Below are 14,900 nucleotides of genomic sequence, written 5' to 3'. Positions count from 1 at the left end.
ACTCCTGAGTTGTTTTGCCATGACAGGCTGACTAGAAGTCTTTGAGAGCTCCCTTGTTTTGTGGTATGATAAGGTGATTCAGACTTCATCTTTTACCAAGAATCTTTCTTGTTTTTTTTTAATGGAAAATAGTATTTAGAGACCACACTCAGTATACCTAACGACATCATTGTATGTAGCTGACCATTGTTTCAACTTCTTTGAAAATAATATAACTAAGATATGCATTGCTTTATAGGTGAAATACACCATGAATTTTAATTTAGGACTGCAAAGTTTTTACTTAATTTCTTCAACAATACATCTTTATCTTCTTACTTTTATGTTGAAACTCCTGGTTCCCAGTATCATTATATCCTTAATTTCCCCACCATATGCAAGAGTCTCATAATATGGTTACCAACATTACCACAAAATAAGATTACCAAAAAGAACCAAAGATGTTTTGGAGTTAACCTCATATGTCTTATTAGAGATGTACAGTTAAATCACTGTGTTTTAAAGTTACTGAAATTACTCCTGTCTATGCTAATGTTAACAACTTAATACACCAATAGTATTAAGTTGTCTTACTTTAATTTGTTTCACTTTTCATATCACTTTTAGAAAGGCCTTTCTAAGAGTTAATTTTGTTTTATAATTATTAAGATAATGATATGCTTCAAGAGTCAGGCTATACAGCAAGACATGTTCAATCCAGAGAGAGTTTAGATTTATTGCTGGGTCTTCTCTCCTCTTTATCCCCTTGTGTAGCTTTTTCAAAAAATCTGATCAAACTATGTGTGTATCTGTATTTGTATCTCTTCCTTTTCTTATATACTATGCACCTTTTTGTTACCTTGCTTTTTCACTTTAAAGTACATTTTATATATCATATATTTCTCATACTGGCATTACACCTGCATTATATGGATACATATTAGTGTTCAAAGTCCAACCTTTACTGTGATTTACCCCCATCCTTTTCTATTATAAATAATGCTGCAAAAATTGTTATTTTTTTAGGGCACCTGGGTGGCTTAGTCAGTTAAGTGTCCAACTCCTGATTTCAGCTCAGGTCATGATCTCACAGTTTGTGAGTTTGAGCCCCACATTGGGCTCTGTGCTGACATTGTGGAGCCTGCTTGAGATTCTCTCTCTCCCTCTCCCCCAGCCCCTCCCCTGTTTGTGCACTCTCTCTCCAAATAAATAAATAAACTTAAAAAATTGGTCTTTTGCATATTTTTTGGCTTATGTTTTTGTCTGTGTATCTTGGAGACAGACACTCAGGAGCGGAGTTGCTGGGTTGATGTTAAATGGTTAGCAATTCTGCCAGACATTGCCAAGCTCTCCTCCATACCAGTTACACACTGCTGCATTTCCTCCAACAATGCAGAAGAATGCCTATTTCTCCACAGAGATGCCAATAGACAATGTTATCATTCGGAACTCTGACAACAGATAGGTGAGAGATTGTATCTCATTGTAGTTTTATTTTGCATTTCTGTGATCAAGGTCAAGCATCTTTTCACATATTTATGGAACTTTCCATTTCTTTTTCTTTTTTTTTTCTTTGTGAACTGCCTCATTATATTTCTTGTCCATATTTCTAAAGAATTGTTATTTTTATTCTCTATTTTTAAAATATTGTTTCTCTATAAGGGATATCAATCCTGCTTGTGTGATTTCAGGTGCAAATATTTTTTTCTAATTGGTCATTTGATTTGTGACTATCTTTTAAAACAAATCTATACAGGCATTTGCAATTTCTAAGCCAAGTTTATGTTACAGATTTCATACTGATGTGTTGAAAGCCTACAACATAGTCGTCTTAAATCCTTGAAAAATAAGAGGTTCCTATAGAGGTTATTGCATCACCTGGAGCCAGATAAATTATTTCAAACATTATTTAAGTTTTCTACCATTTGCAAGGTATTTCTAAGACAAAGAGCATAGAGAAAGCAGAATTTTATGATTCCCCAACCACTATTTTGCTTGGATACCATCAAAAATATAGTGATTTACAATCCATACGTTATTTTCAGGTCTTTTAATCATTAACATTTAAAACACCTGGAAACTGACTTTTGGTAATTAACCTTTTAAAAATGAATAGTCTATTTGCCCATGTGTTTCAAAGGTCTTGGCACATCACAATACTTCAAAAATGTTTAAAGGTAGAGCATAAAAGAGAAAAATAAAGAGGAAAAAGAGAAAGACTAAATAAATGGGGAGTGAACAATAACTAGAGAGTCAGGCCCATTTTCTCATGTAACATGACATTTTCCACCAAGATGCCTGTAGCAAAGAGGAATTTTATTTTCTAACTCTCTGAATCTTTTCCCTAAGAAAAAAGCATCAAAGAAAGTCCACAGTGAAGATATTCCTAATAAGACACTATATCAAGGTAAATATTTATGCTGGTGGTGTCCAGAAGTACAGAACATAGGGAGGAATCACTGCTTTTTAAATTGGAGCGGATATGGATTTGAGATTGGACACAGCCATCTGTTCTTGAGAAAGTTTGTCTCCCTTTGTCTGTCAAGGATTCTGGCAGTGGATTAATTATGAGAAGGACCTTGCCGAGCCTGGGAAGGTGAAAGGGAGGACAACCAATGATTCATCGAATCTTTGCTCATGTGAGTTATAGAAGAATATTATACAGGTTGAACTGTTATAAGTAGACAGAAAGAGATGAATTTTAAAGAACATTAAATTTGAAAGAGACAGACTTATAAATTCCATATAAAGTAGAAATCTTCATTTGTAAGACATATAGATAGATATGAATACACATTTAGTATGTAAATAAATACATAGATGTGGTGAATTACTCTTTAAAAATCTAGCAGAAAGTTGTAATATTCGAGCTCAGAAGATAAAGGAATAAATACTATGTATTGGATACTACCTTATGCAAAATATTTTACATGCTTGATCTTATTTCCGTCCTTCTAAAGATCCTATAAGGGTTAGCCCATTTTATAGCTGAAGAAACAAAGACTCCACGCAGTTAAATAACTTTCCAAAGTTTACTCACAAGAGGTCAGGAAGCTAGAACCCAAAGCTGAGTCTCCAGCCTTTCATTATTTTTTTTTCCACTATACCAGCTGACTTTAAAATATATTGATGGTTTCCCACACTACTGCAATGGATTTGTGTCTCAAATCCATTAGTTCTCAACAAAGAGCCACAAGACACTAAGAATCCAGACCAAGTTCTATTTTTCATTAAGTGGAGTTATGAGAATCAACAAGAAATATTGCTAACGTAAAACACAATGCACCCTTCTTCTCAGGAATGAGTTAGAAATCCAAGGAAAAACCTAACGGAGCCACAACTAATAACTAGATATTCTTTTGGCCGAAGCAAGAATACAAGGATTACTTACTATTGATGCTCTTATTTATGGTGTGGAGGCAGAGCCTGGAGAAGTCTTGGATCTTTTATTGGAATAGTACATAATTAGCCTGTAAGAGACAGATCTCTTGTTTGTAAGAAAAATTACTTGGATTACCTTATCATGACTCTATAGGGATCTTGGAAATATGATCTTAATATTATTGTAAAATGAAGATGTAAGTTGAGGATACTCCATTATGTTGTAAAGTCTCCTTCTACATTACTCAAAGTATTTTGTGAACAGTAACTGAATTATTTAAGAATTGAACGAAATCCCATCTCCATCTATTCTCTAACAAATGATCTTATCCAATGTTTAAAAAAATCTTTGGATACAGATTAAACTAATAAAATATTTTGAACATTAAAACTGAGTAATCCTCCATGTTTCTAGATATTTTCAAGATCAAATCTGAGGTATAATTTTTGCAGGGATAAAAATAAAAATAAATCTCATTTTGACTGCAAGGTTTTTACTTGATCCCTTCAGTCTTACATCTTCATGTTCTTTCTTTCATACTGAAAATCCTGCTTCCTGACATAACTATCATTATTTCTCATTTATTTTTCCATAATACTTAACAGTCTGCATGAGAATCTCAACTCCATCTCTCTATTACTTGATTGTGTAAGAGACAGTGGCACAGTTCTGATCCTTAAAAGTAAGAGAATAATTCCCAGATATTTGGGCACAGTGTTTGGAGTTTGGACTCAGGGGACCCGCATGGGGTTCCCAGCTCTACCACTCAGGCACAGGATGAAGTCACTTAACCTCTCTGATCATCAGTGTTCTTACCTTCAGAGCTGTACCAACCACATACAATTGTGTGGATTAAGTAACATCTTTGAAGTAAAAGCAGTTAGCTGGATGTTAAGTTAGTATGGATGCTCTTGGTGAAAGGATGCATTTGTCTAGAAGTCTTTCTACAAACTATATTTCTTTAAAAATTAATGACTTAATCCTAGGCTTTACATAGGTACCTTGGTTCAAAGCTTCATGAGCATGGACACCATTTCTTTTATGCCCACCCAGAAACCGCAGTGCTTAGCACACTGCCTGGTGTAGCACAGGATCATAGCTTTTGAGTAAGGAAAAACATTAATTAATCAATCAATAATTCAGTCAATCATCAGGTATTTACTGCGTGCATATAATGCACATGTGTGTGGAACAGAAGGGAAATATATGGATGCTTTATTATTCTATTAAAAGTTCTATGGGAACAGTTACCAGTCTGGTTCTATGTCTATAGTTCTCAGGTATGGAAAGCAGTTTCTGCTCAATAAATATGGGCAGAGAGTGAATGTGTATGAGCATGAAGGATATGTGACAATAGTAGGGAGAAGGTAGATTCACAAAAACACTGTGAGAACCGCTCATCTCAATCTGGGGGCATCTCAATTTTGGAGATGCAGAGGTGGTCAAAGCTCTCATTGAAGGGCTTCACAGAGGAGGTGAGAATCAGATACATGATAAAATGAGAGGGCTTTTAGGAAGTAGAAAAGAATCAGGATAACTTTGTCCGGCAGGAATAAGCAGGAGCAGACACAGAGAAGTGGGTGCAAGCAGAGTGTGGATGGAAAGAGATGTACGACAATAGGACTACTCCACAGCATTGCTCAGAGGGGGCTTCACCACTGCTGAAGAGCTCGCTCTGTTCTGGCATGGATTGATGGATGGGTCAGCCATTTAGATTCTCTCAATCTCAGCAGTTCTGGGATGTCCTAGTTGTAGTACTTATCACAGACAGCTCTGGATATGACAGTGTCTAAGAGTTTTGAAACGTGAAAATTGCCATTTCAAACCTTTAAATTGTTTTCTGTCTCTCAGACTGAACTTTGCATTTATCATTGTAGCAGATTGTCTCTTTTTCCATGGAAATCACTTCAAGGGTCTCTTAGACACTACACTAGAATATTAAACAACGTCCCACCCAAAGACCCTAAAGAAAATGGAAACCTTGAGCCACTTGAGTGCAGGTGATTTAGGCAGAGAGTAAATCACACTGAGGTTGCACAATTCTTTTCTAATGTATTTTAATTGTAGGGAGGGACTGGGTTTCCCTGAAAGAACTGGACATGGACATTGTCAGCCATCCTGGAAGGAGGCTGAAGGTATGACCACAGCCAATGAATAAGGGCATTAGGCTGGAGTGAAGGAAAATCATTTTCATCTCTCTGGTCCTCACTGCATTTAGGGCCTGGATCCCTGAAGAGCAGACATGCTCAGGATGCTGTTTATGTAGGAGGCCAGCTGTCCCACTGTCCAACTGCGCATGGTAGCCACAAACAAGGCAAGTTGTCACTCCTGCCCTGACCACTGACATTGGTTGTGGGGGTACACTGTGGTTGACAGCATGGACTCTGAAGTCAGATGGCCTGAATTCAAATTCTAACTTGATTCTTTGCTAGTTGGGCAAATTACTTCCCCTCTCTGTGCTTCAGTTTTTTCAGTTAAGAACACTATAGAATCTGTCTACTCAATGATGGCTACTGAGGTAATACAAAACACCCTCCTTATGGTGCTCTATTTCCTTTTATGCTCTTTAGCACATATCATAATCTGTAGGTTTTTATGCTTTTTATTGTTTTTATTTTAAATTATTTTTTAGAGAGAGAATGGGCGGGAGAGGAGCAGAGGGAGAGACAGACAGAATCTTGAGCAGGCTCCAGGCTCAGCACAGAGCACAATGCAGGGCTCAATCCCAGAACCCTGGGATCATGACCTGAGCCTAAGTCAAGAGTCAGAAGCTCAACCAACTGAGCCACCTAGGCGCCCTGCTTATTATTGTTTTTATTTACTCTTTCTCCCTATGGGAATGTAAACTACCTAAGTACAGGGATTTTTGACTAATCATTAGTATAACATTTTTTGTATCATGTATAGTAGATGCCTTCCCCACAGTAGGTGCTTAATAAATATTTCTTGACTGGATAAAGAGTGTAGAAGGCTGTTCAATCAATGTAAATGGTTATAATCATTGCTCTTTATTCTCCTTTCTCACCCAGAATGTCCATTAAAGTCTTTTACATTTGAGCCTGGTCTCTGGTATTCAGTGGTCAATACAGAGCAATCTTTTTCATGGTTGAGGCACAATGTGCTGATACCTCTCCTGTGGCTCTCTTCTGCCTGTACCATGAGAGAACCATAAGCAGTCACAGGAACCTCACATGGAATTGAGTTCTGGTTTACAGGCCAGCAAAGTCTGGACATTTATCTTATATAAAGTAAGAGGGAGAAAAGAAAACTAATGCTACTTTATTTTTTTTCTACCAAGGATGTAGACCTTATCCGAAGAGCCTTACAAGGAGGTAAGGTCTATAGTGATCTAATGTCCCTTTGTGGCAGGCATTATGTTTCACCCTTGAGATAACAAGATAAGGGAATGATAATATTGATAACAACAAAAGTGTGACTAGTATTTATTGAGTACCCTTCTAAGCCCTTCACATGTATTATCACATTTAGTCCCAAAAAAGGAAAGTTGGGTAGTGATTAGTGATGTAGTCATTTTAGATAACAAAACCAAGGCCCAGGGAGATACATGGATATATCCATTGTCACTCAGTGAGAAAGCCACAGAGAAGAAGCATACTACATGAGCCCATGGCTCAAAAACCACAGTATTATACTGACTTTAAATCCACACATGGTTCCAACTTATGGTGGACTTATGGGGGTGACTTATGGGGGTTGGAGGAACAGCATGTAAATCAACATTCACAGAACAGTGCTTTAGGAGGTAAGGTAAGGCACCTTGAGTGGGGGAAACTGAACATGCCTATACGAAACGAAGTTTTCTAGAAGCAGTGACATCTCCTAGACAGCAAGAGGGAAGCAAAAGTATTTCATAGGGCAAGAGTGTGCCCATGGGGGAAATGAGGAGGTTCCATGGGAACAAGATGAGAAAGACGCTGCTGCTTCCAGGGGATGCTGACATGGACAACTGGCCCGTATTTAAGTTGTGGTTGCTTAAACTTTTGTGTGCATAGGGGTGCCTGGGCGGCTCAGCTGGCTGGGCATCCGAATTAGGCTCAGGTCATGATCTCAAGGTTTGTGGGTCCAGGCCCCGCGTCACACTCTGTGTTGACAGCTAGGAGCCTGGAGCCTGCTTCAGATTCTGTGTCTCCCTCTCTCTCTGCCCCTCCTCCATTCATGCTCTGTCTCTCTGTCTCTCAAAATTAAATAAAGTTAAAAAAAAAACCCTTTGGTGTGCACAGAAATCACCTTTGAAGCTATTGAAAAATGCTGTCTGCCAGGACTTATTGGGTCCAGGACAGAGCTCAGGAATCAGCGTTTTACCAAGCTCTCCAAGTGCTTCTGATAATTCTGTGGATCAAATTTTGGGAAATGTGGCTAATGATGGCTTTTAAGAAAGGATAAAATAAATAATGTGGTCACATCCCTGTTTTATAAAACCCCACTCAGGGGGCTTTGAAGGATGGCCAAGTAGAGAAGAGATGAGGCAGGGTTAGCTTAGAAGGCTGACCCCAGTAATCCAGGTATGAGAGCCAAGTGGTCCAACCTAGGCAGAGCTGAGGAGGGGGACCACAGAGCCAAGCTCAGAGCTATGGGCAGCTTACCTTGTCTGGGATTCTTCATTCAGTAGACTCGTGACCCACAGGCTGGGGCCAGAGCGGCATGACGGCCAACAACCTGCTGGAGAAAAACTCCAGGTCAACAACAGGAATGAAATATAACCTGGAATAAAATGAGGTTGACATGCAAGCACTGTATGATTCAATCAAAAATATTTTGAGAAAGGCCTGTTCACCTTTCATGACATTTTAGCTTTCAAATACCATTTGTTGGTATCTCACAGTCAGGTATCCTTGATTAACTCAGCAATGGCAATGCCAAAGTGGTGGCATCACATCATCATTTCAAGGGATGAAGTGAGTTGTAACTTATTCAACATTTACTGGGAACCTACCATGGTACATAGGGATAGAGGCAAGGGAAAAAAATGGCTCAGATTCAGCATGCCCGTTAGGGTGGGAGAAATGGAACAGAATAGCACAATTAATGCTGCAACCAGGTTCTGGGAAAGGCCCAGGTACAAGTCTACAAATGCTCAGAGGTAGGAGGGATGGCTCTTGGCTGAGATGATAATTCAGGAGGCCATGAGTCCTGGAAGAGGGACCTGGTTGAACATGCAGAAATGAGATGGCAAAGGGATTTTAGGCTGAGGAAATAGTTTTAAGGGCATGACTAGAGATAGATAAATGAGGAAGGAAAACACTGGGCAGAGAAGCTCATGTAAACTGAAGCTTAGGGTTCAGAAATGGGTGAAGGATTGGAAACAAGCAAACTCGATTAACTGAGCACTTACCATGTACTGGAAGTGCTCTAAGTCCTTGAGTGTATTGACTCCGAATCTTACGGCAACCCTATGGGGTGGCTCTTAAGCCCACTATACAGAAGGGCTGAAGGTCCGTGAATATTGTACTAATGACCTGGGATTTTTTCTCAGGCTAGTGATCTCAAACTGCAACGTGTTTGAGTGTTTACATGGAGGTGCCTTGGATGTGCTCGGGGCCTAAGGAAGGGGGAATCCAAAGGGCAAGGGCCCCCAATTCTCAGGTCTAAACTAAAGATGATCTGCTCTCACCTGTTTTGTTTCTAAGCTTCTAAGCAAGATTCTTTGTTTTGAGAAAATATTATTTACATTCTTTTTAAGTGTGTAAATCATTTGGAGACAGAGAGTGTCATGATAAAGGCTGAATTTATAAACACAAGATTAATCTGGGTGTACGTGTAGTATGAAACAAAGAAGGATGTCAGCTTCAAAGTTGTTTAAATAGTCCAGAAAAGAGATAATACAACCAAGTGCTGGGGTAATGGCAGTGGTTATGGTTACATGGGGCAGGGCTACATACGGATTTAGAGCTGAGGCACAGGTAGGCTCTAGGTGGCTTGGAAACTGAGGGGGAGGAGAACCAGAAGGTTCTGATGTTAGCAGAACAAGCAGGGCTCAAGGGATGAGGGGAAGAGCTCAGGTCTGGCTGTAATCAGGTTCTGTCTCATCATACTCAACATCTCTCTCTGCAGAAGAGCCAACTTTCCCACTGGGAAGGACTCTGCAGTTATTTTACACCCAGCATAGCATTTCCAATGAAGTAAGACCTTGATCAATCTGTACTGATTTAATTTGACTACCCCATGACATCATCTCAAGTTCAAGTTTTAGACAAGGTGGAAACAGAAGGTGCCTTTGCTTTTGACTTGAAATAGATGGAAGGAATGAGACAAGCTTCCAGACAGCTGTTGGGGCACGGATTTATAAGGCAGAGTGATGCCACACAGAAAGCAATGGTTTTTGCAACTAGAAGGACCTAGTTTCCAATCCTGCCTTGTCCAGTTTCAGATGTACCACTTTGGGAAAGTTTCTTTAAGTGCTCAGCATCTGTTTTTGCATTTTTTTTAAATGAGGGGAATAATATATGTCTTCTTAAAATGTTGTGATAATACAGTGTGATAATTTATGTAATGCTCAGAATCTTGTGTGGGTATTCAGTAAGTGCTATGCAAATATTAGCACACCTGTTCCCTGCCACCCCCCCAGACCATGTTAAAGAATTCTTCCCTCTTATACTATCTGTGTCCAAGGTCCTACAGCTCAATCTCCTTAAAGAGTGTTTGTGCATATGGAAGACATTTAGGTAAATTAATGCTAATACCCATGATATGTTGGAAGTGAAGATGATAATCTACTAGGCCAAGCTGTGAAAAGGTAAAGGGAAAAGGTAAAACCTTCAATTAGAGTCAAAGGAACCACCCCCGCAAAGGCATGACATTTTATCATAGGTGCCATGCGGGAGGTCAGAAACCTCAGAGGACTGAGGTCATTTTGATAAAGTGCTTTTTTCCTATGAGCAGTTAAGGTTAATTAGTATACTTTAGATGTGATTTGTTTCCTCACTTTTGTTTTCTGAAGAAGGGTATACATACATATATAAACTGATTTTGTAAAAAGAAAATACAAAACAAAAAAAAACCCCAAAACACAAAAAAATCCAGCTTCTTGATTTAAAAACAATAATTGTGAAGCACTTGGAAGTGAAGTCAAATACTAAGGGTTTAGTAATACCAATGCCATCTGTAATTTGCATAGACTACAAAAGTAATCAATCTTGTATTGTTTTGAGTTCAATGAGTACACAGCAGTTGATGACTTTGCCCCTGATAATCCTTTTCAAATGTTATTTTCAATTCAAAGGTGCCTGGTGAATAATACTGGATTTCCCAAGTATGACAATGGTGTGCTGCCCACGGAGGGTGGGTCTTCTGTGGAGATGAAAATGATGATGCGGAAGCCAGGAGCGCCTGGGCTACCACCAGGTGCTCCCCATGAGTGGTGGAGGAGGCAGGCATCTACTGAGACGCCTGTATTTTGGGTTTCTCCAGGCACAATCAAGGCCTGGCAGCAACCCAGAGGGAGGGCAGGTAGGACACGAACATGCTCCTCCTGTGGTTTTTCGAAGCTGGCTTGTATTGGCTTGCAATGTTTAATTGTTATACTTTGGGGAGCTAGCTGATGAACTGTCGTTGCTTGAATCAGAACATGGTGGGGGTACTTATAGCAGGAAAATAGGCAAACTCTACAGTAAAGTGGCCAGGAAAGAACTGAAACTGAGTTCTGCCTAAACACATACCCTCAGGATCAGCGATACTCTTGAGAAACATTTCTTTTCAGGGAGATGTCTCTGAATGAGCAAAGGAGTCCAAGATCATTTTCTGCATGTCTCAACTTTCCATTTCTCTTGACTCTTGGAAACAGAGGAAAGAAACAGCCTCTCCTCCTCCTGCGTCTTCCTTAGGGGGAATGAAACCTGAATCATCAGACTCTGCTTCTCTTTGAAGCGCGGCTACGTTCTGCAATGGCCATTTTGATGAGTTATTTCTACATTTTGACAGATTTTCTCAGAATATGATCTACCTCTGAAGAGCAATAACATCCCAGATGGCATCTTCAATGAGGTATCTGAATGGCCGTTAATTCCGAATCAATACGATTACTCAGAGTGAGTTGTGTGTGTTTGTAGAGAGCGTCTGTGGGTGTTCCCAGCAGCAAGCTTTCACGATTTAAAGAGCAGAGATTCTGAGATTCTTTGAGAAGGCAGCTGCAGGGTGGGAAAGTGGTTCGCGGGATGGGAAGGGTAGAAGGAGGAACATGTTATCTTGTATTACATGGTACCCATTTCATCCCCAAAGGAATCGTTATTTATTCATTCATTCACTTATTCCTTTTCTTTTGTCCAAAAATATACATTTTTTTCCAACAAATAGCATTGAACATTAATGACACCGTGTTGTGTGCTGAGGAGGGAGTAGTGAAAAAGACAGGCAGTCTCTGCCCCTGGGAGGAGGCCAAATAGGGGAGAGAGTTATCCAACTAATTATTGTACTCATAATGATTTAATTTCATCTGTAATAGGTGCTCCAGTGGAGAACTATGGAATGCAACAGATAACAGATAACAGATCCCACTTAGGCTTATGGGATCAGGTGAGACTTCCTGGAGGAAGTGATATCTAGCAGTGATTTGAAGGAGGAGGAGCTGGCCAGATGAAGAGAGAAGGGTAAAGCTCCAGAAGGAGGAGTGTGGGTCACGACGGTTCTAGGCATGTTCACGGAGGGGAGAGAGTCAATGTAGCTGTTGTGTAGTGAGAGAAGAGGTGAGTTGTGGGGGAAGACGTCAGAGCAATAGGTTGGGGGCAATCTTGCAAGGCCTGGTAGGTATTTTCCGGTGGGATGTTTAATAATTTAATTTAGAAAGTTCTAATAATTAGGAGTAACATGTTGAGGGATTTGTATTTACTTTTATTTATTCACTTATTTTTTAATTTTTTTATGTTTATTAATTTTTGAACGAGACAGAGACAGAGTGTGAGTGGGGGAGGAGCAGAGAGAGGGAGACACAGAATCCGAAGCAGGATCCAGGATCTGAGCTGTCAGCACAGGGCTCGAAGTGGGGCTTGAACCCACGAACTGTGAGGTCATGACCTGAGCTGAAGTCAGACGCTTAACTGACCGAGTCACCCAGGCACCCCTTAATTTTTATTTTTTTTAATTTTATTTATTTTTGAGAGAGAGAGAGAGTGAATGGGGAAGGGCAAAGAGAGAGAGAGAGAGAGAGAGGAGAGAGAGAGAATCCCAAGCAGGCTCTGTGCTGACAGCGCAGAGCCCATGAACTGTGAGCTTGTAACTTGAGCAAAATCCAACTGTCAGACACTTAACTGACTGAGCCACCCAGGGTTCCTGAGGGATTTGTTTTGAAAAGACATCTTGGGCTACTGAGGAAAACGAGAAAGAAGCAGGAGAGGAATGTGAGAGGATCCTGGATTCCTGAACCCACTCTCATCCATTCATTCACCAATTCCTAAACATGCCTTAACTTCTCTTCAGGCTGCCTCGATGCTGCCATGCTAAAACATTCTATAAGAAAGTGTGATGCACAGAAGTACAGGCACTGACCAAACAATAGAGGAATATGACATCTTAGAAAAAGAACGTGTAACGATTTATCAAATCCTGGTTTCTTTTTTTCTCTAAGCTGCGTGACACACAGATGCAGATTTTCAGCACCTTCCACAGACTATCCCCAACCTTGTTTCTATTATGTGTTTGGGGGAATTAGTCATCCAATTTTTAATAAAGCGAGCTAGACTGCTTTCTTCCTCATATGCCCCACCACTTAAAATATTTTGATTGCAGTTACTAGTGTAGAGAAGCAAAGGGTCTCTGCTTATAGAGGGGACAAGTAAATTTTAGCAATCCACATGGGGCATGGGATTCATGTAACAGTCCTGTTATCAGTGCTAGCCTTGAGGATCTAAAGATGAAAAGGCTATTACCTGTCTTTGGGGAGCTCATTATCTAATGGCCTATGTGATATTGATATGTAATGGCATAAATGCAACAATAAAGGGAAACATGGGGTCTAGGGGAGCAGAGAGTAAGAAGCCAGTAATTGGTATTAAGAGTTCTTTTTTAAGAACTGATGTTTGTGTTGAAGCTTAATTCATGAGTAGGAGTTAACCGCAGAAAATGTTGTGGTCGATAGGGAGGGGACCACTCCAGCTATAAGCAAAGGTAGAGAGGAACAGACCGCTGGTGTCCAGACCTCTATGAGGCACTAGATCAAATGCATTTAACTATGTATCTTCATATTTGTTCTTTCCCTTGAGAGTGTCAGTTTCAGAAGAGTGCAACATTTCTTCCATGGTTGTACCTTGAGGCAGTGTCACGTGACAGAAAGAGAGCGATGACATGGATATCACAGAACTTGATTTGCTTCTAACTGCTCCCAATAGCCATGTGACCTAGGACAAAGCGCTGTAACCTTTAGGCTTCAGATTCCTCATATTTGAGGCTGGGCAATGGGGTTTGTGAGTGTTCTCTTACATGAGATCCTCTAGGTAAGGCAGCAACAACAAGACATTCAATGAATGTTGAAGTGGACTGAGGTCTTTTCTTTTAATTTTTTTTAAACATTTATTCATTTTTTGATAGAGAGACCCAGCGCGTAAGCGGGGGAGGGGCAGAGAGAGGGAAACACAGAATCCGAAGCAGGCTCCAGGCTCTGAACTGACAACACAGAACCCAATGTGGGGCTCGAACTCACGGACCGTGAGATCATGACCTGAGCTGAAGTCGGACGCTTAAGCAACTGAGCCACCCAGGCTCCCCTAAGTGGACTGAAGTCTTTTGATGATCCATGATTCAGCTGATATTTATGTTATTTTTGAATGTATATTTTTCTTTCATGTTTCTGGTGTGTAAGCACAGTCTTAGATTGAGAACAACCTTGTGAGTGACTTAAGCATCAGAATCAACCCTGTGACAATTCCTTCATCTGTACAGTGAAGAGCTCTGTTTAGGTGCTCTTTTATTTTTGAATTTTGTTAAATGTTTATTTAGTTTTTGAGGGAGTGAGGGAGAGAGAGAGAGCAAGCTGGGGAGGGCAGAGAGAGAAGGAGGCAGGGAATCCCAAGCAGGCTCCATGCTGTCAGCACAGAGCCTGACGTGGGGCTCAAACTCACTAACCACATGATCATGACCTGAGCCAAAACCAAGAGTTGGATGTTTAACTGACTCAGCCACCCAGGTGCCCTACCCTTCTACTTTTGAAACCTGAAGATTTTGATTCAAAGACAATCCTAATTATAAGCACCAAGTAGTGTATGGAGTTGTTGAATCACTATATTCTACACCTGAAACTAATATAACACTGTATGTTAACTATACTGGAATTAAAATAAAAAACCTAATAGTAATTAAAAAACAAAGACAATCCTAGTTAATGGAGCAATGTGCTACTCCTTCCAGGGGAGGGTTGTGTCCCTATGCTCAGGGGACTCAAGAGATACATTTACTACGTTATTATTAACTTTTTGGGGGGGCTCTTCAATGTAATATGGGTAATTTCCATTTTTGCTATATATCATTTGAATTTCTATTTTCAATGAAATTAAACTTTAAAAACTTTTCTCTCTCCAACTATTGGATATTGACA

The sequence above is a fragment of the Panthera uncia genome, assembly GCF_023721935.1.
Source record: "Panthera uncia isolate 11264 chromosome E2 unlocalized genomic scaffold, Puncia_PCG_1.0 HiC_scaffold_20, whole genome shotgun sequence".
Taxonomy (NCBI): domain Eukaryota; kingdom Metazoa; phylum Chordata; class Mammalia; order Carnivora; family Felidae; genus Panthera; species Panthera uncia.
The sequence above is the reverse complement of the archived record's forward strand: the minus strand, read 5'-3'. Positions refer to the sequence as shown.